Raw genomic sequence first — 26,647 nt, forward strand, 5'->3', positions numbered from 1 at the left:
TTAGACTTTTGTATCGTGAATGCACCCCGCCTACTGTCTCCTTGTGGCTTTTTCTTTGTCTTTGGAAGTAGAAGATCTTTTTGGTAGGTTCTAGTCTTTTTTGTCGATGGCTGTTAAGCAGTTAGGTGTGATTTTGGTGTTTTCATGAAAGGAGGTGAGCTCAGGTTCCTCTGCTCTGCAACTTGTCCCACAAATGTCCAGATTAAGCTTCTGAAAATGAACCTATAGCAGCAAATATATATATATATATATATATATATATATATATATATATACACATATACACATGATAGTCTGCTACTGTGTGGCTCTACGGCATGAGACTTAAATGAACAATTCCTCACCTGGGCCCCCAGGTGGGCCTCTCAGTGTCAGCTTGGCAGTGGTCAGCTGGGTCATGACTAGTAGTACCTGAGTTTAGAGAAGACTCCCATCTCATTCTCTTAGTGAGAATTCATTTACTCATCCACGCATCAGTTCATGCAACAACTCTTAACTGAGTGCCTACATGTGTGAAAACTCTAGAACACTTATTATCTCTGTGTAATGCAGCCTGCAGTGTACTGTAATTTTTCAAAAGCTTTAAACCCTTTTTAGACCGGAGTTTTATACATAACATGGAATGATAGAAAGATGATCTAAAACTGTATATAACATAGAATGATAGAAAAATTATCTGAACTTGATAATCCAAGACCAACGAATATGCTCTTTAATTATGCATTCCTCTTTGCATTCTCTTTTTTTAAAATTTTACTTATTTATTTATTTACTTATTTTTGGCTGTGCTGGGTCTTTGTTGCTGCGCACGGGCTTTCTCTAGTTGCGGCGAGCAGGGGCTGCTCTTGGTTGCAGTGCACGGGCTTCTCATTGCGGTGGCTTCTCTTGTTGCGGAGCACGGGCTCTAGGTGCACAGGCTTCAGTAGTTGTGGCTTGCGGGCTCAGTAGTTGTGGCTGGCGGGCTCTAGAGCGCAGATTCAGTAGTGTGGCGCACGAGCTTAGCTGCTCTGCGGCATGTGGGATCTTCCCGGACTAGGGCTCGAACCCGTGTCCCCTGCCTTGGCAGGCGGATCCTGAACCATTGCGCCACCAGGGAAGCCCCTCTATGCATTCTTTACACCAGTGGTGACTTTGCCCCTGAGGGAGATTTGCAAGACCTAGAGACATTTTTGGTGGGCACAGGGCAGGTGAGAGAGGCAGTGGGGAGGTGTTGCTATGGTGTTCAGGGGGTAGAGGCCAGGGATGCTGATAAACAGCCTACAACACACAGGACAATCCCCACAGCAGAGTGATTCTTCCCCAAATGCCAATAGTGCTGAGGTTGAGAAACCTCACTATAGAGAAACCCTTTAAGCCAGCCTCTGAAGGCACTGAGGAAGGGAGTTTTTCTTCCTGTCATCTGGTAATATATGTTGCTCTATGCACCATATAGTTCTATATTTAGAATTTTAGTTTTTAGTATGCACCTGAGGAAATTATGCTAGCTATTCATAGGAAAACTATTTTCTCATTTAAAATAAAATATTTCAATGTCTACAATACCAGTCAATAGGTAAATAAGCATGTCTAGCTCAGTAACATTCTAGAAGGTTAGAGCAACATCAGTATTCTTTTTACCTAAAAATTACCATATCTTTCTGCCTCTACCACAGACAGAAATGAAAGAGGCAGCAAAAGAGCCGTGGAACAAATGAATGGCCAGTTGGTTCAGGGTTTTGAGGACTCGGTGAGACATTCTTTCTTGGTTGCATTTCAAATGATGCCACAGATTTATTCAAGATTTATCTTATTTCACGTAAATTTATACAAGAGCCCTTTAGGTTAAGATGGTGATAAAATGCGAGCAAGCAGATTAAAATAACTATGGTTTACAGCTAACCATTCACCACTTTCCTGGAGATATTTTATGAGCGATTCAAGCATGGACATTTGGTCTAAGTGCCATTTTAATGCAAGTATTTCCATTGTGGGTTACGGCATCTTTTTTTTGAGAAATTTAATAAAAACACATACATTGCTTGTGGTAATCATAGCCTTAGAAAAGCTACATCAAACTGACAATATTTCTTTACTTCAGTTAATAATATATGAATGTATTATAGTGGCTAATAATTTTCTTGCATAACAATGGTCTCTGGGTTAGAAAGAAATCTGTCAGATGGGAAAATATCAGAAGGAATGAAGTGACAATGCATTTTCTTACTGTCATGTTATTCGTGAATAAATTTACCTATTTTTTATGGCAAAGCTTGTTTTTAAGCTCTCTTTTCTTAATCAAAGACATGTTTTCTATAAGTAGTATTTATTTTTTTATGTATACACATATGCATATACAAGTTGGCTACAAACACATGGGTACATAGATCCTCTAAAATATTAGCTTTATTTCCACCTTCACTGATCTACTAAGCTCCTTAAGCTTCCTCACTGTGGAAGAGCAAGTAATTCCTTTAAGAAAAATAAAAATCCCTCAAATTTGAATTATGAAATATTCCTATTTCTTTAACACTCCTTGAACGGTGTTCCAATTTTTTGGTTTAAATAAAAATGATTTGACTTGTGCTAGATTTTTTTCTGTTATGAATTAAACTGGAAAAGTCAGAGGTTTACTGGATTAGCTTAAATCATACTTTATTTAACATACAAGTAAACTTAGACACATTATTTAATCTCTTTATCCCTCATTTTTCTCACTTTCAAAATGGGAGACAAGAGTCGCTGGTAGATGAATTAAATTATATAATGTATGCAAATTTCCCTGCACCCTGTCGGTGCTCTGGCAATGTTAAATAGCTTGTGGATGCTTCTAGTTTGTTAAGGGAAAATAAAGAAGATACTTTAGGAAAAAATATTAAGAGATACAACATGTTGAAATGTTTATCTATTCATAAAAACTTTTTTCTTGTAAAGGAACATGGTTACCCAGCAAATCCAACGTTGCTCAGCCATACAGATTCAAATGTTTTTTAGCTGCTCCCAAACTGAAGTAAATATATGAAAATGTTCAAGTACATGGATCTAAACAGGCTTAGTCTCTCCCTCCTGCTCTATGTTCTTTCTTTCTTTTTCCTTTTTAAACTTTTTATTCTAAACTCCCATGGGCTGTGTTTCCATAGCCAGAATGAGCTATTGGTCCAAAACGGTGGGTGTTCACATTCCCTTTATCACTTTTAGTCACAAGTTTCTTACCTCCTTTGGGACACTGAGGTGCTTGTTTGTCTCTAGTATTTTATAGAAACATAAATCACGAGCAAACATAATTTCAAAGAAAAGCAAACAAAAAACAGACAGAAAGAAAGACTTAACAGAGAATTTGATGACATTTTATATTCTCTGTCTTCTGGGGAAGGTCACAAGAAACTGAGTTTTATTTCATCTTCTTTCCAGAAGGAAAAACCACCACATGGTGCCATCAGGGGTCCCAGGCTCCACAGAAAAGATATTCTTGAGGGGCAATGAAAACGGAAACAACACAAAATGAAAATGGTAGGTGATCAAAAATGTTAGTTAAATAAATAAAAATACCGTACTGTTACCCTCGGACATAGGCATTAGATAATTACTGACTTTTTAATGAACAGTGGATAGCATATATGTTTACACACACACTCATATGTACACTAACAGGAGTAATAAGGAAACGTGCTATTGATGTCTGTGTCTGACATGGTGAAAGAAGATACACCCTGATCCAGCCTCCCTCAAGGGCCAAAGCCTGACGACAGTGAGTGCTCTGACAGGTAAGTGCAGCTACCACCCTGAAGGTATTTGTAAAATTTAAGTGAACTTGAAATTCAGGTTTCACAGGGCATCAGGTTGGGGGCAGGTCGAGTCAGGAGGCAAACCTACTCAACGCTGGGGTCTCCTAGGTGATTCTCCTTGCATAGAACCTCAGCACATTAAGTCCTCAATTACAAAGCAAATTGGAAGAACATTGAAGGAAAATTACCTGTCTTGAAACTGGCGGTAGGTTTGTGGGAAAGAAGGTTTTCCCATTAATTCTTAACAAACCAGTGCACAGCATTGCAGACTGCAGTCCTGTCATCCGGGTGGCTCAAAATGGCTGTCAGCAGTATTTCAGTATAAAGGTGGCCTCGTGAGTCTGGAAGAACCGAGTGCAAACCTACTACCCGCCACCAAGGCCTCAAGGAATACTTGCAGATGTCATGTCGAAAAACAGGGCTCGTCGTCAAAACTGCAGACACACAAGAAAAGAGGACAACGCACACAAGCACCATAAGAGTAAACAAACAGCTGAATCAAACGGGCAAAGCTTCCAGATATGAAATGTATCAGACAGAAGCTTCCAGATATGAAATGTATCAGACAGACCATAAAATGGCCGTGTTTAGCATTCTTGAAATACTTGCTTTTAAAAAGAGGTGATTAACGGCAAAGGAGACCATAAACAAGATGAAAAGACAACCTTCAGAATGGCAAAAAATATTTGCAAATAAAGCAACTGACAAAGGATTACTCTCCAAAATATAAAAGTAGCTCAATATCAAAAAAACAAACAACCCAATCCAAAAATGGGCAGAAGACCTAAGTAGACATTTCTCCAAAGAAGATACACAGATTGCCAACAAATACATGAAAAGGTGCTCAACATCACTAATCATTAGGGAAATGCAAATCAAAACTACAATGATGTATCACCTCACACCAGTCAGAATGGCCGTCATCAAAAAGTCTACAAACAATGAATGCTGGAGAGGGTGTGGAGAAAAGGGAACCCTCTTGCACTGTTGGTGGGAATGTAAATTGATACAGCCACTATGGAGAACAGTATGGAGGTTCTTTAAAAATCTAAAAATAGAACTACCATATGACCCAGCAATCCCACTACTGGGCATATACCCTGAGAAAACCATAATTCAAAAAGAGTCCTATACCACAGTGTTCATTGCAACACAATTTACAATAGCCAGGACATGGAAGCAACCTAAATGTCCAGCGACTGATGAATGGATAAAGAAGATGTGGCACATATATACAATGGAATATTACTCAGCCATAAAAAGAAATAAAATTGAGTTATTTGTAATGAGGTGGATGGACCTAGAGTCTGTCATACAGAATGAGGTAAGTCAGAAAGAGAAAAACAAATACCGTATGCTAAAGTACATATATGGAATCTAAAAAAACAGTACTGATGAACCTAGTCGGAGGGCAGGAAAAAAGACACGGATGTAGAAAACGGACTTGAGGACACAGCGAGGGAAGGGGAGGCTGGGACAAAGTGAGAGAGTGGCATGGACATATATACACTACCACATGTAAAATAGATAGCTAGTGGGAAGCAGCCGCATAGCACAGGGAGATCAGCTCGGTGCTTTGTGACCACCTAGAGGGGTGGGAGAGGGAGAGTGGGAGGGAGATGCAAGAGGGAAGGGATATGGGGATATATGTATATGTATAGCTGATTCACTTTGTTATACAGCAGAAACTAACACAACATGATAAATCAATTATACGCCAGTAAAGACATTAAAAAAAAGGAGGTGATTAAAATATAAAGTGCTATAAAATTAAATAAGCAGACTTGAAGAAGAATACATAGGACTTTCAGAAATAAAAAAATATATATATTGAAATAAAACCAGTGGCTAGGTTTGATGGATAATTAGAGACTTCATGAGATTATCTAGATAATGATGAACCAGATGATAGATCTGAGGAATCTATCCTTACGGTAGGACAGTGAGAAAAAGAGAAGATATAACACAAAAGAGACAGGTAGAAGAGAGTGAAAAATGCCAATATAATTCAAATATTTGGAGTTCTAGAAATAGAGGACAAAGAATGAGGTACTGGTAACATTTAAAAAGAAAAAGACTGAGGAATTTGCCAGTCTGATGAAAAATAGCAATCTATAGGGTCATGAATTCAAGGTAAATACAAAATAAATGAACACATAGATTATCTAGCTCAAAGCACAGAAGGCCATAGACTAAAAGAAAAGTCTTAAAAACTACCAGAGAAAAGGAAAGTATAATCAGGCTGAAAACTGACCTCTCAGAAACAACAGTGGAAGCCAGAAAACAGTGGAATGAGAGAAAATATCTGTCAATCTAGAATTGTATACTGAGCAAAAATCACTTTGAAGAAAGAAAAAAAGAAAAAAAATATTGCCAGATGCAGAAAAGTGAGAGGGTTTGTCAGAAAAGATACACTCTTTAAAAAATTCAAAAGATGGCTTCCAGGCAAAAGGAAACCAATTTCATGTGGAAAGATGTAAAGAGGAATAAAGGACAAAGAAAGTAGTAAATATGTGGATAAATATAAACAACACAAAACAATACTTCTTTTGTGGTTCAAAACGGTAGAGCTATAATATTCAAAAATAATGACATGTAAGTCAGAAAGACATCATTAGATTTAAAGGCTTAATTAAGGTCATTGTTTAAAAAGAGTGAAAATTATAATTTCAGATTTTGATAAGTAGGCAGGCTGGAAATGCTAAGATAACCAACAAAAGAATAGACGTAGAAGGTTTAACTTTCAAATCTGTAGCGAGGAAAAGGAGTGAGGAAAACCATCCAATCAATATTTTTAAAAAGTAAAACAAACAAACAAAAAAGAAACAGATAAGATGGAACAAATAGAAAGCACCCAAATAAGATAGTAGAAGTAATACAAATCGATATCCCTCACATCTGAGCTCTCAGTAGTTAGGTATTTGCAATAATGACTTGCATATGTTTTATCAAAAATGTACTATCTGAAATGAAAACCAACTAAGATATAACCACATACGTATCAGCAAAAATGTTAAGTTCTGTGTATGTTCGGGAAAGAGGTTTTTCTGTTCTTGCAGAAGTATCTCAGCTGTTTTCTTGATAATGTCTAATCTCTCACTAATGTTATTTTCCTGAGGGTTTAGCTTCTGTTTCTTTCTGTAGGTTACCTAGGGGCACGAACACCTAGATCCAATTTAGATAGTATCCCTACCATATTTAACATATGATTTCTTTGTTTAGTTATGTAACAGTACATGTTTATTATTAAGCATAGAAAGTCAAGTTAATTTGCATTCACTACAGAATAAACACACAGCAGACAAAACATACTCACTAACATCATTAAGCACTAAGTAATTAGATAAATTGGGTTTAAAATGTTCTGTACAATGCAGAAATCTTTGGTGCTTTGTTACAATGAGTTTCAGAGTGTTTCAGTGATGCCTGGGGAAATTGACCTCAGTTTTTGTATTATTATTTTTTGCCTAATTTTATTTGCAGGAATATAACAGTATAAAAAAAATTAAAGATCCATTTAAAAGACAAGAATTTTTACTCTTGATTAAAAAATAAAGGACCCACCTGAAACTTCAGAATACAGTCTGAAAATGTAGGGTAGAATAAAGATACATTGGGCAAGCAGTAGTGGAAAGAAAGCTATAACTCTTTAAACATCAGACAAAATAGATTTTAGGACAAAAAACATTAGTAGAGATGAAAGGGTAATTATAAGTGGAGAACTGTTTCAATTTACTAGCAAGATTTAAGAATTTTAATCTGTATACATCTGCTTAATAATACAGTCTTTATATATGCATGAACTGAAAAGGATGAAAGGACATATACTATCAGAACCGGAAAATTTTAACACATTCATCTGGTAACTGAAAGATGAGGCACATAAAATCAGTGAGTGTACAGAAGATCTGAATAACATGATTAACAAGTTTAGCTTAATGGGTGAATTGCAAAATGCTCATCTGTTCAAGAGCACTTAGAACCTTCACAAAACTAACCACATACTGTGCTGTAAAGCCAGACTCACCAAACTTTAAATGGCTGGGGTTATGTAGGACACATGCTCTGACCACAGTGGGACTACGTTAGAAATAATTAACAAAAAGATAAGACAAAAGTCCTACTTCTGGAAATTTAACATTTCTAAAAAATCATAGGTCAAATAAGAATTCATAATGAAAATTAGAAAGTCCTGAGAACTGAATGGTAATGAAAACGCTGCATATCAAACTAATGTGATGAAGCTGATGTGGTTCTTAGAAGGACATACAGAGCTTTAAGTCATTATGTTAGAAAATAGAAAAGCCTCAAAGTAAGTGAACCTAAGAAATTAGACAAACAATCTGCATTCACCTCCTAAAAATAAGCAGGAAATAATAGAGGACCAATGGAAAGAAAACAGACATACAATAGAGAGAATCAATAAAGCCAAAAATTGATTATTTGAAATAGATAACAAAATTGCCAAACTCTGGTGAGACTGAGCAAGGAAAAAAAAGTGAAAAAATAATATTAGCAATGAAAAGGGGGGGAGGGTATACCAAATACTCTGTATAGTTTGAATGATAAGTTAATATTCAAATATTATTCTAATGAATGTAAAACGTTATACAAAGTGAACAAATTCTCAAAATATAAATTTAACTTATAGAGAAATAGGGAGACAAAAACTAAATAGAATTTTCACTCTTAAGAAATTGAATCAGTAGTTAAAAACTCTCCCCTCCCCTGTACCTTCCCAAAAAGGCTCAAATATTTTACTTCTAATTTCCATCAGACATTCAACAGATGAATTCATTCCAGCTTTACACAAACTATTCTAAAGTATAGAAGTAGAGGAAATATCCCCTGTCCATTTCATGTGGCTCTCCTGACCTTGATTTCAAAACCTGGACATTATAAGAAAACTATGGGTCAAACTAACTTGTGAACATAGATTTTAAAACCTTAACATCTGACAAATTTATGTTGATTCAGAATTATAAGGTGGTTTAACAGAAAATAAACTTCAATAATATACCATATTAACAAATTAAGGAGAAATGTAAAATCATATAAATGGATGCAGGTATAAAGGACTTGATAAACATTGCTTTGTGTTAAAATGCTTATCGAACTGAGCAGTGAAAGCAAAACATTTTCCTAATTTGAAGTATTGTCAAAAGCAGGGAAGAGAATACCTAATGATAAAACTTTGAAAGCATTCTTTTTAAGCTTAGACAGAGACAAGGGTTCCTTCTATCACCACAGTTACATTTTATCAGGACAGCAAAGGAAGACAAGGAAAGATGTAAAATTTAAAAAGAAAAAATGGATCTCTTACTTTTCACAGATGGTATAATTTTTTTGTTTGTTTTTTGTTTGGGGTGTGTGTGTGTGTGTGTGTGTGTGTGTGTGTGTGTGTGTGTGTAGAATCCTCTGAAGAATCACTGAGTAAATTTAGCAAGATTGCTGGACACACATAGCAATGAAAACCTTCAATCATACCTCTAAACATGAGCAAGAAAGAGAACACGGAATCAAACAAATATAACCTTTACCATGACGTTATAAAAATTAAGTACTTAAGGATAAATTATCAAAAAATATGCAAAACATTCATTGAGAAAATTATAAAATGTAATCAAACATCATTAAGCAAGACCTAAGTAAATGGAAAGAAACACCATATTTACAGGGTGGAAGATATAACATCATAAAAAATCAACTTTCCCTTTAGTGAATCTGTAAATTCAACGCAATTCTAATAAAACGTCTGACGAATTTTGGTTTGTGTTTGTGTATATTTTATTGTTATAGAACTTAACAAACCAACTGATTCTAAAATTTGTATTGAAGAGCAAAAAGTCCAAAATAGCTAAGACACCCCTGAAAAGAATAAACTTGCCTTACTGAGATAAATTGTTAAGAATAATTATAAAACTATAATAATCAAGCCAGTGAACAAAATAGAAGAGGGCCCAGAAACAGAAATGAAACATATATAAACTTGATTGATGGTAAGTTGGCATTTTATATTAATGGAGACAAATGGATTTTTAATGAAAAGGCATTGGGATAACTATGGTGAAAATAAAATTGGGCCTAAACAGAAACACATAAATAATTTCCAATTGTTGTACTGATGGAGAATATCTTTATGTATACAGCATAGGGAAGACTTTCTAAAGCAAGGCCCCAAATGCATTAATGGATACATTAAATAACTTCTGCTCAAAATATCCATAAGTTAAATAAAAAGACAAACCAAATTCAGGAGATACTTGCAATATATATAACTGACAAAGGATTAGAGTTCAGGACGTATAAAGAAATCACAAAAATCAACAGGAAAAAGACAAACAATCCAATAAAACGGGCCAAAAAGAAAAAAAGTACAGTCATTTCACTTGGGAAAACAGGCAGCCAGAAAATACAAGATGTTCAACCTCACTAAGACTCAGGCAAATGGAAATTAAGACTGTAATGAGAAGTCAATTCATACCCACTAGATTGGCAAAAAATTGTAATGTGAGACCATGATGTTTTGCCTTGAGTATGGCGCCAGCAGGACACTGTGGTAGAAGGAAGTGTGAATTGAAACCAAAAATATTTGATGTTTTCCAACTGAGTTGAAGATACACCATACCTAGGACCTGTACATTCCATCCTTGTCTCTATTCCTGAAAACCACGTGCACACGGATTACCAGGAAATGTGTGCAAGAATGTTATTAGAAGCACTGCTTGTTACCAGCAAAAAACTGGAAACAACCCAATAGTAGACTGAATCAATAAATTGTGGAATATTCGTACACGGGACTGGTAAACTACAGGAAAACAAGTGAATTACAACCATATCCAACGTGGATGAATCTCAGGGGCAAAAAAGCCAAATTCAAGAAGGCACTCGATAATTCCATTTATATGAAGTATTGATACTAAAGTAAACAATATGTCATTTGCGTATATATACTTGGTGACAACTTTAAAAAGCAAAGGCAAGATGCAGAAAATATGGTGATGGTTACTTGGGATAGAGCGGAGAGGTCAGGAAAAAGGATGAGATTGGAGACCAGCATTTAGACCTAGAAAGCAATATCAATGCTGGGTTGCAGGTAAACAGGTGTTTGTCCAAGTGTTGCATTGCTATTTTTGTACTTTACACGTATTTTATTCTTTTTTGGTATCTACACAATATTTAGTGAAAATAATTGAAAAAGACTACCTTCAATAAGTGCTGTGCATCAAACTCACATTCATAATGTGATAACTGCAGACCTTCTTCTTATCATTCCCTGTGAGGCATTCATGTTACCTGAGAACATCCCAGGGCCTATCAGAGCAGATGTGATTCTAAATAAGTCAACCCTGGTGCAACTTCTTAACTATGTTTTCTCAATGTAGGACCATTTTGGCAGGGAGAAGGGATGAGCAGCAGGGCAATGACAGCACTCAAATCAACACTGTTCTCCGCCTTCTTCAGATTGCTGTAAGAAGAGGGTTAAAATACCTGGAGGATAAAACACAGCTCGATCACTAAGTGAATTTGCTGTCTGGGGATGCACTTATAGACAATATGAAATGGGATTGACTTACAGACATTCCATATCATCTTTTGTCTTAATTTAAACTACAATTCTTTTTACGTGAAAAACATCTTACTGTTTTCTGTCAATATTATGAACTACCCACCACTGTTGTTTTATTTTACAGGTTATGAAATAGGAACTCTTTCAGTTTTATGTAGGTCCTTATGTCTCCATTCGTGTTATTTTAATTGTTTCTGTCTTCAGGGAGCTTATAATCTATAACTCTTTGCTTAAGGCATAATGGCTCACCTAGGAGCCACACTTAAGAGGCACTAAGCTATTGGTTTTTGAAGTTGCTGCTGCCTTGTAGAGATGTGCCTTCCCGTAATCATAGATCAAGGTACAAGCTTTCTTGCTTATATTCTTATATATACTTTCTTATATTCATAGTGACTTTTCCAGAGCTCACCAGGCAACTGAAGCCAACTGAATATAGCAGTACCAGTCATGATACTTTCCTCTTAGTTAAGTGGAAGGCACAGTTTTTAAACTAAAGAAAAGATAACCGATACACTATTTTAAATTCGACTGCCTGAAAAACTTTCAGTAGTAAACGAACTTTTATGATTAATATGGAAAATAAGTCTGATCTCCCCTACCCCCATGCTCCATTCTGTGTTTTAGTTGTATTTGTGCCAAGAAGTTTTGGCAATCTGTACATCTTTTTTTTAAAAACCTCAAAAGTAAATAACAAAACACAGACTCCATGGTTGTGTGGCTGATTTTACAGAGTATTATGGCATGGAGAGCTGTGATAAAATTCTCCCAAAGCTTTCTACCCCTACAAGTGCATCTTTGGAATTTTTCCATAATGTGTGTGCGTGTGTGTGCGTGTGCATGCTTGTGTGTGCGTGCACCCGTGTGTAATTTCTAAATTGGTATTACATTAACATGACTCAAAATTTCAAAAAAATTTTTAAAAAATGCTATCTAGTGGCCCTCAGAATCCTGAAATGGTAACTAAAAAAAGCTGGGTAAAATGTTTAAAATTTTTCTAAAAGCATAAAAGTGCTAACAAGATAATGAAGAATTACCTGGCCAAAATCTAGGAGAAACTGAAAATTCAGAGGGTTAAGCTCAAAACTAAAAGCTGCTTTTGCCCAGATGGTATTTGTCTATTGAAAGAAACAGCTGTGGAACTGAGCTGTGGTTTTGGCAGCCTCCTGAGGCAAAAGGACAGGCTTCAAAAATCAATTCCTACCCAACTGCAGAGTCTGAAAAGAGCTATCCCCTCTGAGGAAGGGTGACCCAGAAAGAAAGGAGCCCTTACTAGAACCCGCAGGCTCTGCAGAGGACACTTTTGTAAAGCCCCCAAGACCCTGATGAAAGCGAGTGAAATCTTTTGAGGCCTTGAATTATTCCTGCAATTATTTTTTTTTCAAATACAATGATCAGACACCCCGAAAAGAAAATACCATAAATTAGAACCAGCAAAATAAAGTAGACATTAGAAAGAGATTATAATGAATTCAGATATTTAGATTAACAGACATGTATTATAAGACAACTTATGGTTACAAACTAACACTATAAAAAACAACGGGCAGAAGAAATAAAAATTATTTTAAGAAAGACACTGATTTTATAAAACCCAAATCAATCTTCTCATCCTAAAACTGTAACTAAAATTAAAAGCTCAGTGGAAAGATTTCACAACTGAATAGAAATAGCTGAAAAGAAAATTAGTGTGCTAGAAGACTGGTTAGGAATAAATTATCCAGATTGCAGCATGAAGAAACAAAGAGATGGAGAATGCATAGGACACACTAAGAAACACAGAACATAGATGGAGAAGACCTCAAATAACTCGGGTAGGAATTGATTTTTGTAGTTTGTCCCTCTAGACCCAGGAGGCTGTGGAGGGAGGTGGGTGTGGTTATAAAAAGGCAACATGAAGGATCCTTTCGGTATTGGGACTATTCTTTACCTTTGCTAGGGTAAGGGAAACACAAGCTTACGTATGTGATACCACTATATAAAACTAAACACACACACATATGCAAACAAGCACAGGTAAAACTGGAGAGATATGAATATGATCAGATGATTGTACAAAAGTTAATTTGCTCGTTGTTATACTATAGTTTTATAAAATTTTAACATTGGGGAAAACTAGGAAAAGTGCACAGTGTGATCTCTCTGTATTATTTCTTACAACTGCATGTGAATCTACAATTATTTCAATAAAATTTGAATAAAAAAGGAAGCACACACCTTGATGCATGATAATGAAAATGCAGAATACCTAAGGCAAACACAACAGGAGAAAGAAAAGGTAGATTACCTCCAAGAAAGAGCCCAGCAGCTTGACTGCCAGCTCACTCCTTAATGCAACCAAGGATGCCAGGGGTCAGTAGAATAATATCGTCAACATTTTAAGATAGATAGACAGCTGGTGAAGTTATCCTCTAAAATGAAGGTGAAATAAAATAGAGACATCTTTAGATAAACAAAATTTGGAAGTGGTCAACACCCACAAAACTATACTAAATTCTAAAGGATGTATTTCATAAGAATAAAAATGACCCTGGGTGAAAGATTTGAGATACACAAGGGAATAAAAAGCAGTCAAAATGGTAAGTGATAGTTTGTGAAACATGACAAGGTATCAGATATCTCAATGGGATATCAAGATTTAGTAACATTAAGACTGTGTGGAATAATTAAGATAACCCAGTGGGACAGAAGAGAGAGCCTGGAAACAGGATTAAGCAGTGCAGAGCAGTGGGAAAACATATCTTTTATTTTTTATTTTATTTATTTATTTATTTATTTATTTTTGGCTGCGTTGGCTCTTTGTTGCTCCATGCGGGCTTTCTCTAGTTGCGGCGAGCGGGGGCTACTCTTTGTTGTGGTGCGCATGCTTCTCACTGTGGTGGCTTCTCTCGTTGTGGAGCACGGGCTCTAGGCACACAGGTTTCAGTAGTTGTGGCACACGGGCTCAGTAGTTGTGGCTCACAGGCTCTAGAGCGCAGGCTCAGTAGTCGTGGCTCACGGGCTTAGTTGCTCCACGGCCTGTGGGATCTTCCTGGACCAGGGCTCGAACCCGTGTACCCTGCATTGGCAGGCAGATTCTTAACCACTGTGCCACCAGGGAAGTCCCCAAAGCATATCTTTTAAATAAACAGTGCAGGAAGCGGTAATAGGTATCTAGGTGGGAAAATATACTAGTGGGTCCCTACTTACACCATTCACAGGTGGATGAGGCACAATGATAAAGTTGATGGAAATGTTTGCATAACATATTCTTGGCATCTGGGAAGGGAAATGTGTCTCAAATGAGACACAAAGAGCACAAGTGAAAAAGATAAGAAAAAGAAAAGATAAAAAAATAGGACTATCTTAGAATTACAAAATTTTCTCGTCAAAAGGTACCACAAAAATGACTAAAAGACAAGCGAGAGTGGAAGAAATATTTGCTGACAGGTAAAGGACTCATATCCGTAACATACAACGAGCTCATACAAATCAATAAAAGGGAGAAGATCCAATAGAAAAAAATGGGCGAAGTACATGAATAGGCACTTGCCCAAGCAAGTAGTCCAAAAGGCCGATAAACCTTTGTAAAAAGTGCTGGGCTTCATTTACAACCAGGGAAATGCAGGTTAAAAATCATAATGAGATAACAGTACTGCCCCCCAGTGCTCACCAACAGATGGACAAGGTTTGAATTCTCAAAACCCAATACAAGAAAAACAACTCAATTTTAAAATGGGAAGAATCTTTTAACAGACACTTCACCAAAAATATTCAGGTGACAAATAAGCACATTAAATAGGTGCTCAACATCACAGGTCATTAGGTAAGTACAGATTAAGATCACAGCAAAATACAACTACACACCTATCCAGAGCTGGTAGAAATAATTTTCTGTAGCCTTACTTGTATGTTGAGCCTGGAATTTACCTGTCTCCTAGTTTCACTAAAAAATAGATTCACGTTTTGGTTGCTTTTCTACGTTTTCCAGTAGAAGAAGGAGGAAAGCTGACTTTTACAGCCATGCTCATCGGGAAACATTTCTTACATTTTTAAGTGGTTCTACTGGATTGTATAATGCTATCATGAAACAAAAGAGAAAGAATATTTCTATGCTACTTCTTATACGATGAAAATTAATCTGATCCAATGTATTCCGTAACATAGAAAGGGAACATTACAATCAGAAAAATGAGTGGTAAAGGAAAGCAAAGCAGTTATACCGTCCTAAAGTAAGATCCAGTACAATAAAGAGAAGAAAAACCACGGAGATGGTCTCACCCAAGGCACAGGACTGTGTGAACGTTCTTCAGTGGGAAGGGTGTTTACCCCGTGGCAGACTCATGGCGGAGCTGGACGAGGTTGCCCACCTGTCTCCTGAGGGCTAGAGTCTCATTCCTGGAGACCCCCGGGGCGGCTGAGGGTCTGCTTTTGTTATGGGGTAGATCTGACATTTAATTCCTAGGCTTTGAACACAGCATGAATTCAAGAAGGCCGCAGGAATGCCTTTCTACATTTCTACTGATAGCTATTGGACATTTTATGCTTGATAAAACACTAAGAAAGGCTCTCTCAGAAGCAATTTGGTTTTCAAGAGGCTTTTTGTTTTGAGTCACTATTGCCTAGAGATGCTCAGCTCCATTCCTCCAACACAGGAAATCCTGAATTTCTTTTCCGTTTCATTATCCCAACCTATTCCCCTGCAAATGTCATCTTATATTCACTTCATTTGTTTAACTACATTTATTTCTCGACCTTTTCTGTCTTCTGTGGAATGTCTTCAGACGTCTCTTTTCTGAAAGGTAGAAAAGAAATACGAGGGAGAAGTTGGCGTGGGGGACGATGTGGATTGTTAGTCCAAGAGGGAAGGCAAATGGGGAGAAGCAGGAAGGAAAGACTGAATTTCGTGTAAAAGTGCGGCCCAGACGGGCTGACAGAAAATGCTTTAGGATAACATATACCCCGATTCAGACTAGAAATTAAGTATGTCAGGACAGAAGGCAGGTGACTGAGTTAAGGGATATTTTTAAAGAATTAAATCAAACTGAAGGTGGAAAAATAAACCTAAATATCGGGGTTTTATTCTTGGTTAGGCTAGGTCATTGGCAGAAACCCATGAGATGCCCTGGGTCTAACCCTGATTTTTGTGTAGCTCTCTTGATATTTGTAGGTGTAGTTCTCTGAAAAATGAATATATTTCGGAGCTCCAGTGGACTTGGGTTCAAACACCATTTTCACTAATATTGTCTCTTGAGCAATTATGGGTTAAATAATGTCAAATAAAGACCTGAATGAATCGTAGGGGCAGCAACCATTTTCCAACCATAACAGATAAGCTAACCGGCCCCTCACACAGCTACGGTCAGGGTCGGTCTCACTCTGCGCATGCGGAGGTTTTGCAGGTTAATTACCCTGCCCGCGTGGTGGGTTCTTATAATGTATAACCTCCCAGGAAAGGGAACACATCAAGGCACCATAGTGTAGAGACAATGGGTTTCTCAGATCCCTTACATCCAGGAGAAGAGGTGTCAGGAGAGCACAAAAACTTGGGTACTGGACGAACCACGAAAAAGGGAGATTTCTGACGGGCAGAACAACAGTACCTATCTCATGGTTTTATTAACTGTTAAATGGGGAGTCTTAGAGCAGATATTCTAGGTGTTCTAGGCCAAGAAGTGCTCTTTTCCTAATCATCTTGGGGTGCATGTGAGAAGGATTCCCAGGAAAGATACACCTAGGCTCACTTTAAACATTGTGACCTTCCATCTCTACTGTACACAGAATAACGTTTAAAATTCTCAGGGACTAAAAAAGAAAATCTAAGTACTGTATTACTGTATTTTCATAGTGAGTAGGGAAGATTTCAATCAATCCCAGTCTACCGGCTTTTAGAAATAATAAACTGACACTTTCTTTCAACAGTCCCCACGATCTAAGTACTTTTGTGATGTATTTGTTATTGCCTTGCCAGGCTTTTGATCGTATTTGTCCTTGCAGCCTTTTACCCTAATGCTTCTAATTTCTTTATTATTTTGCAACTGTGATTTGTTTTATACATAATGAAACACTTTGCATTCGCACGCAGTCTGCCTCATTTCCAACGCAGAGGAAATGGCTTGTGTACATTTTAGGAGGCTATGATCTTACAACAGACCAGGAAACAGGATCCTTGGATTCATTATTCACCAGCTGAGGACAGTCTTTAGACAGAGTGAAGGAAAGGCATAATTCTCTGGAATAAAAGGAGAGATGAACTCAGGGGACTGTATCAGCTTAACTGTTCAGGACAGTTAGTTTGAGAGACAAAGACTGTGGCAATCCTCTCTGGGCATTTTAAACCCACAAATTTAGGTAATAAACTCGACGACTGCGGATTGAACTATGCCATTATCTCAACAGGGGATGTTTCATGATGCACTTAACAGCAAGTGTGAAAATCTGGTTGAAAGGTACCACTTACTAAGCCCATCGCAAGTGATGCAGAGAAGCCCCCCCCCCACCAGGCAAGATGAGGCTGGAAAAGAATCCCCCAAATCAAGGAGCCGCTCCAGGCAGCAGATGTCCCTGGACCTGAAGGACATCAGGACCCCCGGTGTCAGAAGAAGGGGACAGAGTGGAACCGGAGTTGATGCAGGAGCTCAGGCTTACCTGGCAGTCTCCCTAACACACAGCAGGTCTCACGGTGATGAATTTTGTTCAGGAAAAGGCAACCTAAGTAAGAAAATAAAATATCCAAGGTTTATAATTAGTGACGTGGTATGTACCAGTTTTCAGAGGAGTTACAGACGGCGCTTCCAAACGGGTTGTTGGTTAAGGAGCCTCAGGGCTGTGCACTTGGATGTGACCTTCCCTGTTGTCTACAAGGTGATCTGATCACAAGCAGATTCCTCCCTCCACTTAGATAGCCGTCAGCTATCAATACGGATCTTTGGCAATACTCTTCAGAATAATGGGCTCAACTATTCTTTTTATGTCTCTCTATATCTGTCCTATTTTATTTTTTAGCTAAAAAATAAGCCCTTTAATTAAAAACAAACAATACAAACATCTCCCACTAAACTGTATTATTAGTGCCATTAAGTGATCTTTGCTGCTTCCAAATACAATAGATTTTTTACCTTTCTAGGAGCAAGCTGAAAGATAATAATAGCTTCACTTTATTTTTTTTTAAATTGTATTGAAATATAGTTGATCTACAGTGTTGTGTTAGTTTAAGGTGTACAGCAAAGTGATTCTATTTTATACATATATTTATCTATCTATCTATATATTCTTTGAAAAATTCTTTTCCATTACAGGTTATTTATAAGATATTGAGTATAGTTCCCTGTGAATAATAGCATAACTTCAGAAGAGCTGAAGCTGATACTACTGATAAGTATTAGGTGAAATTACTACACATAAACTTTTGAAACAGAAGAAATAGAGTACATTAAAGCCATAGTTTTAGTGTAAGATCACAAAGCTAATCATTATTGTTAACTATTTCTAAGACAGTTTCAGAAGAATTTTCCATGTCAGAATGCTGTTAGCTTGTGTTTTCTTTCCACACGTGGATTGTAAATTGATAAATATGATGTCGGCACTTTGTAGATTCATTAACTCCTATTAACCTGAGTGGCCACTCTACAGTAGCCGGAAGCATGCAGCAGATGGCACTAAGAACATTTAGCAAAGCAGAGGTCTTCCCGAAATTGCTCTTCAGGGTAACAGAACTGCCTGAAAAGTAACATACACTAACTAACTGAACAGAGCCCTTCCCGAGAAAGTTACACGCTAGATCTGCGAGTTCCTCTCCGTTCAGAAGAAATTACAGGATTCAAAATAAACACAGAAGTAATGCCATATGGAGCCTCTTCATGAATCAGAATATTGTGATACTTTCTGACATGTGAGCTCTCATAGCCATTACTTTTTCATTGTCAGATGAAACACATTCGTTTTCACTTTGTAAACGTAAGATACAATGTGTGTAATTTTTATATTCCAAGAAAAAGGATGATTCCTACAATAGATGGCAAAGCAGTATCTGTTGTCCATGATTTCATTTGGTTCCTTCCTTCTCTGATTTCCTCCGAAGCAGTGCTGTGGAATTTTTTTTTGTCACAGTTATGCGCTTATTCTCTCCCTCGTGCTTTTCTTTAGCAAACTGATATTTGTTGAAGAATTGGATTAAGTTATGATATCTTTAGATGCCCGATAATGCACAACTAAACCGTAGATTAAAACTGAACTAAGCTAATGTCTTCAATGGAAAATAAAAATCAAGCAAGTTTCTGAGTCAGTGTTTTGCTTTTTAAAATAAGCTCTATTATAGAGTAATTTCTTTTGTATTCACAGTGCAAATTACATTATTTTTTTTTGTCCACAAGTAACTTTTATATAAACTTTTTTTTACATCAATAGCACATATGTATACCAAAATCATAAGGTGCAATGGGTTTTGAAATGTATTTATTATACAATGGGAAGAAAATCACTTTTTAGTCCTTCTCTTTCAGTAATTGAAACTTCATTTTAAGAAAATCAACTCTTCAGGGGTATGGATAGACAAAGCTGGTCATTTTGGTGAACCTACCTCGTGCAGTGACATTCTGTCTCTATGGATGACCTGTGGTCATGGTACTTGGTTATTCCCCTTGGCTTCTGCCATCCATACCTTCTAAAACTAGCAGTCATGAAACCTTTTTGTGCTTTTTTGCTGCTGATTGAAAATTTTAATCAAATTAATTTACATATAATACAGATGAAAATAAATATGACACCTTCTGTAAAGGAGAGATGGGAAGTAGTTCTTGTCTCATTTCTTTGTGGAGAAACTATTCCCTCCAGGATGATTGTATAGATGGAGGAAGGAAATCATTGGTTGATCAGGTTGTAGTTCCCTGAGAGCGCCATTTATCAGACTATAGCAAAAACGGAATTTAATACTCATCATTTCTTGAAGGTTCTCTATCTTTAAGTGTTACCAAACTCAGGTCTGGCTGCTCACTGCTCGAAAATCAATACCCAAGAGAGAGGCAAATGTTGGTAGAACGGAATGTTGCTTTTAATCAGAATGCTGGCAATCTGGGGAGAAGGTGGACTCATGTCTCAAGACCACCTCTGAAGATTCTGCTCAGCTATGAAAGTTTTTAAAGGGAAAATAGGGGAAGTAATCTCAGTTAATCATGGAGATGGGGGTCAGAGTTGTCGTCATCTACCACTGTGTGCAGGCTTGTGTACAGGTGTGTCGATTCCTCATGATCTTTCTTTAGATGCCATCTCCGATCTCACAGTTTGTTCCCAAGATTACTGAACAGGAAGCTAGGGAAGAGATCTGGTCACCTGTTAATTACTTATTCTTCATTTCTACTTCTTTGATCTACTGGAAGAACCAACAGGTTAGGCAAGGTATTGTGTGATCAAAAGATTTGAAAGGTGTGCTAGGGCAGGAGATGAGTAGAGCATGCGGGTGCCTGGTTAAAGTTAGTGACAAGACAAGGGAGCCTCCTGCAGAGAGCTCTTTCCTGCCCAAAAGCTTCTTACATAACAACAGGTTTAATAGTTTCTGCCAGCCCTAACGTGCATATGTTTATCAGGAGACCACCTGCTTTTGAAGGAATATAATACCTCCTGTTTCCAGCAGTGTCTGTTAAAAGAAGAAATGAACCTATAGCTTAGCAATCTCCTCTGTAGACATGCTTGCGGACGTTTGTCAGGATGAAAGAAGATACTGTTTGTTCACTCAGGGTCTTTCAATAGAATATTTCTTCTTTGCGCCGAAGGTTATAATTGTCTAGTACAGAATTTTCCAAATCCTGTTCCATAGAACACTAGTTCTATGTGTTCTATGGAAAAATATTAACAATACCTTTCCTTTTAGATGTATTTTTTTCCTTGGAACACCCCAGGACACAGGGCCTCTCATACACTAGGCATTCAGTTTTTTTTCCTTTCACTTTTATTGAGGTATAATTGACATGCTGTCAATATTCACTGTGTAAGTTCAATATGTACAGCATAATGATTTGACTTACATACATCATGAAATGATTATCGCAGTAAGTTTAGTGAACATCTATCATCTCACATAGATACAAAATTAAAGAAATAGGAAAAAAAAGCATTTTTCTTGTGATGAGAGCTCTTAGGATTTACTATCCTAACAACTTTCATGTATAACATACAGCAGTGTTAATTATATTTATTTTGTTGTACATTACATTTTTAGTACTTATTTATCTTATAACTGGAAGTTTGTACCTTTTGACCACCTTCATCCAATTCCCCCACCTCCACTCTCTGCCTCTGGGGCAGACAAATCTGATCTCTTTTTCTATGAGTTTGCTTGTTTCTTTGTTTTTGAAGTCTAATTGACCTACAGCACTATGTTAGTTATTGGTACAGCACAGTGATTTGATATTTCTATAACATTTCAAAATGATCGCCAAGAGAAGTCTAGTTACAATATGTCACCATACAATGACAGTACATAGTTATTGACTATATTCCCCACACTGTACATGGCTATCTATTTCTCTCTATATATATCTATCTATGATTATTTTAAGTTGCTGATCTCTAAGTTTGAATGGATTTTAATAACCCTGCATTTCTACTCCCCTACCCCACGTTTACTGTTTTGGACATCATATTTTACATCTTTGTGTTTTTGTATTCCTTAACTACGTATTATGGATATAGATGATTTTACTACTTTTGTCTTCTAACCTCCCTATTAGCTTTATATACGGTTGACTTACTACCTTTACTGTATATTTGCCTTTACCAATGAGATTTTTACTTCTGTAATTTTCATGTTTCTAGTTGTGAACTTTTCTTTTTCACTTAGATAAGTTCCTTTAGCATTTGTTGTAAAGCTGATTTGGTGGTTCTGAACTCTTTTAGCTTTTGCTTGTCTGTAAAACTTTTGATCTCTCCATCTAATCTGAATGAGAGCCTTGCTGGGTAGAGTATTCTTGGTTGTAGGTTTTTCCTTTCATCACTTTAAATATCAATATATCATGCCACTCCCTTCTGGCCTGCAGGGTTTCTGCTGAAAATTCAGTTGGTAACCTTATAGAAGTTCCCTTTGTACATACTGTGTTTCTTTTCCCTTGCTGCTTTTAATATTTTCTCTTTATTGTTAATTTTTGCCATGTTAATTATAACATGTCTTGGTGTGATCCTCTTTGGGCTGATCCTGTTTGGGATTCTCTGTGCTTCCTGGACTTAGGTGACTGTTTCCTCTTCCAGGTTAGGGAAGTTTTCAGCTGTTATGTCTTCAGATATGTTCTCTGCCCCTTTCTCTCTCTCTCTTCTCCTTCTGGGACCCCTATAATGTGAATATTAGTGTGCTTGATGTTGTCCCAGAGGTGTCTTAAACAGTCCTCATTTTTTTTTCCATTCTTTTTTCTTTTTTCTGTTCTGCAGTAGTGATTTCCACTATTCTGTCTTCCAGCTCACTGATCTGTTCCTCAGTATCATTTAGTTTACTGTTGATTCTTTCTAGTGCATTTTTCATTTCAGTTATTGTATTCTTCATCTCTGCTTGGTTGTTTTTTTTATATTTTCTAACTCTTTGTGGAAGACTTATAACTTCTCACTCTGTTCCTCCATTCTTCTCCCAAGTTCTTTGAACATCTTTATGATCATTACTTTGAACTCTCTGTTCGGTAGATCCACTTCACTTAGTTCTTCTGGGGTTTTATCTTATTCTTTAGTTTTGAACATATTCCTCTGTAGTCTAATTTTTATTTCTATGTATCTGGTAGTTTGCTTACCTTGGTGAAGTGGCCTTATGAAGGAGACATCTTATATGTCCCAGCAGTGCACTCCCCTCTGGTCACCAGAGCTGTATGCTCCAGGGGTGTCCCCTATGTGAGCTGTGTGGGTCCTTCTGTGTGGTGAGCTGACTATGTGGGTGGTCCGGTAGGTGTGCCTGTCCCCCAGTCCAGTTGGTTGCCAGGCCCTGCCTTGTGAGGAGGCTGCTGGCCACTGGTGCGTGGGGCCGGGTCATGCAGATGCTAGCTGTGGGAAACCAGGGGGTCCCAGGACTAGTGCTGGCCCACTGGTGGGCAGAGCCAGTTTCTGGAGTGGGTGGTTTGTAGGCTGGGGGTCATGGATCTAATGTCAGCCTGCTGGTGGATTGGGCCAGTTCCTGACATGGCTGGCTGCCAGGTGTGGGGTGTACCAAAGCTAGTGTTGGTCCACTGGTGGGCAGGGCTGGGGCCCAGGCATTCCTGTGTCTGGTGCCGCCCTGCTGGTCAGTGGGCTGGGTCCTGGTATGGCAAGCTGCAGGACTGCAGTCTTCCTGGGGCTGGTGTTAGCTGCATTTTTTTAAATGTTAGAGAAAGTTTTAAATATTTAGATATTTGTTTTATCATTATTCTGGAATCTAACTCTAAGAAAAATTCACAAGAGTATTAAGAAGTCAAAAAGAAAGCGCCTGAAACAGGCCGTTGGACCAGTGTGTTAAACAGAGGCAGTATCCACATATTCCTGGTGCTGAAAGACCAACCTTGACCTTCTGCTTGTGCGGCAGCTTCCGGTCTTGGACCTTTACCACATGATGGTGACATTTTCAGCGCTGAATGCATATGAAATGCTCACAGATTAATGAGTTCCGGTTGGGGTTCTGACAATACATCATAATTTAAAAATAGTTTTGGGATCAAATACGTGTGAGATATGCAGCTCTAGAGAGCAATTTTACAGTTATCAATGGTCCATGAATAACAAAATCTACACATTATTTAGAGGAAGAGAAACATGAACAAAAAATGTTCACATCTTATATGATAAGTAGCAATTTTGTATACATATAATAAAGTCATTATTTTCAATTTTGCCACAGTTGTTTTGATAACATTTCCAATTCTTAAGTACTAGTCTACAGAGAATAAGTGGTATTGTTACTTAAAGATTTTTTTGAATTAATTAACTTCGTGTTTTAGTCCAGTTTTAGGGTAATGCAAAATGAACAGAAAGTACGTAGAGTTCCCTTATACCCTCTGCCCCCACTGTCAACATCCTGAACCACAGTGGTACCCTTGTCACAAATGATGAACCTACACTGGCACCTCGTTATCACCCAAAGTTTATAGTATATATTAGATTCACTCTTGGTGGTGTACATTCTATGGGTTTTGACAAACGTATAATGACATGTATCCACTGTCATACAGAATTGTTTCACTGCCTAAAATTCCTCTGTACTCTACCTGTTCATTCCTCTCTCACCCCATTTATCCCTCCACAACCACTAATCCTTTTGCTGTCTCCATCGTTTTGCCTTTTCCAGAATGTCATAAAGTTAGAATCCTACAGGGGCTTCCCTGGTGGCGCAGTGGTTAAGAATCTGCCTGCCAATGCAGGGGGCATGGGTTCGAGCCCTGGTCTGGGAAGATCCCACATGCTGCGGAGCAGCTGGGCCCGTGAGCCACAATTACTGAGCCTGCGCGTCTGGAGCCTGTGCTCCGCAACAAGAGAGGCCACGATAGTGAGAGGCCCGCGCACCGCAATGAAGAGTGGCCCCCACTTGCCACAACTAGAGAAAGCCCTCGCACAGAAACGAAGACCCAACACAGCCATAAATAAATAAATAAATAAAATTAAAAAAAAAAATCTTCTAAAAAAAAAAAAAGTTAGAATCCTACAGAATGTAGTCTTTTCAGATTGATTTCTTTCACTTAATATATGCATTGAGGTTTCCCCTGTGTCTTTTCTTGGTTTGATAACTCATTACTTTTTAGTGCTAAGTAATATTTCATTGTCTAGATGTACCACAGTTTATTTATCCAGTCACTTACTGAAAAATGTCTTGTGTGGGTTTTTTTGGTTTGAATTTTAATGAAGTTTAACTTACCAGTTTCTTCTCTCATGGATTGTGCATTTGGTGTTCTATCTGTAAAAGCTCATTGCCATACTCAAGGTCACCTCAATTTTCTTTTATATTATCTTCTAGGAGTTTTAAAGTTGTACATTTTAAATTTAGATTTATTATCCATTTTGAGTTAATTTTTGTGAAAGATGTAAGGTCTTTATTTATGGTAGTCTATATTTTTCAGTCTACTATATTTATGGTAGTCTACTTCTGGGCTTTACATTCTGTTCCATTGATCTGTTTGTCTATTCTTTTGCTAATGATCTTTGCAGCTTTATAGTAAGTCTTCACGTTGGGTAGCGTCAGTTCTCTGATTCTTCTTCTTCAGTACTGACTTGGCAATTGTTTGTCTTTTGACTCTCTATATAAACTTTAGAATCAGTTTGTCAATATCCAGAAAATAACTTGCTGGAATTTTGACCGGGATTCTGGTGCATCTACAGATCAAGATGGTAAGAACTGACATCTTGACAACATTCAAAGATGTCTTTGTCTGGTTTTGGTATTAGGGTAATGCTGGTTTTACGAAATGAGTTAAAAGGTATTCCCTCTGCTTCTATCTTCTGGAAGAGATTGTAGAAAATTGGTATAATTTCTTCCTGAAATGTTTGGTAGAATTCAGCAGTAGCATTCAACCCTTCTTGGCCTGGTGCGTTCTGTTTCAGAAGATTATTAATTATTGATCCAAGTTCTTTAATAGGTATATTCAGGTTGTCTGTTTCTTCTTGTGTGTTTTAGCAGATCATGTCATTCAAGGAACTGGTCCATCCATTTCATCTAGGTTATAAAACTTGTGGGCATAGAGTTGGTCATAGCATCTCTTTGTTATCTTTTTAAAGCCCAGGGTATCTGTAGTGCTGTTCCCTCTTTCACGTCTGATATAAATGATTTCTGTCTTCTTTTTTCTCAGTCTGGCTATAGGCTTATTTTATTGCTCTTTCCAAATAACTAGCTTTTTTGTTGTTCATTTTATGTAATGATTTCTTTTTTTTCAATTTCATTGATTTCTGCACTTTTTTTTTTTTTTTTGCTTTATTTGGATTTAATTTCTTCTTCTTTTTCTAGTTTCCTAAGGTGGAACCTTAGATTATTGATTTTAGGTCTTTCTTTTTTTCTATTGCATGTATTCAATGCTATAAATTTCCCTCTGAAGGAAGTGCTTCACTTCATCTAACAAACTTGGTAAGTTGATTTTTACTTTCATTTTGTTCAAGATATTTTTAAATTTCTCTTGATAGTTCTCCTTTGAACCATGTGTTATTTTTAAGTATGTTTTTTAATCTCTAAGTATTTGGGGATTCTCCAGCTATCTTTCTGTTATTGATTTCTAGCTTAATTTACTGTGGTCTGAAATGTTGTAGAATTTCATTCTTTTAAGTGTGAAAGGTGTGATTTATGGCCCAGAATGTGGTCTATCTTGATAAATATTCTATGTGAGCTTGAGAAGAATGTGTATTCTGCTGTTGGATGAAG

The 26,647-nt window shown here is 37.3% G+C and overlaps 1 long non-coding RNA gene across 1 annotated transcript; it reads left to right on the top strand.

Annotated features, from left to right (window-relative positions):
• Positions 1 to 1,019: 1,019 nt before the first annotated feature.
• Positions 1,020 to 20,309, top strand: LOC309666678. Its single transcript, XR_014267234.1, has 3 exons — positions 1,020 to 3,486; positions 3,628 to 3,740; positions 17,707 to 20,309. It is a non-coding gene; the product is annotated as an uncharacterized lncRNA (long non-coding RNA).
• The last annotated feature ends 6,338 nt before the right edge of the window (positions 20,310 to 26,647 follow it).

Source organism: Balaenoptera physalus (genome assembly GCF_965194825.1).
Source record: "Balaenoptera physalus genome assembly, chromosome: 9".
In the NCBI taxonomy this organism is placed as follows: domain Eukaryota; kingdom Metazoa; phylum Chordata; class Mammalia; order Artiodactyla; family Balaenopteridae; genus Balaenoptera; species Balaenoptera physalus.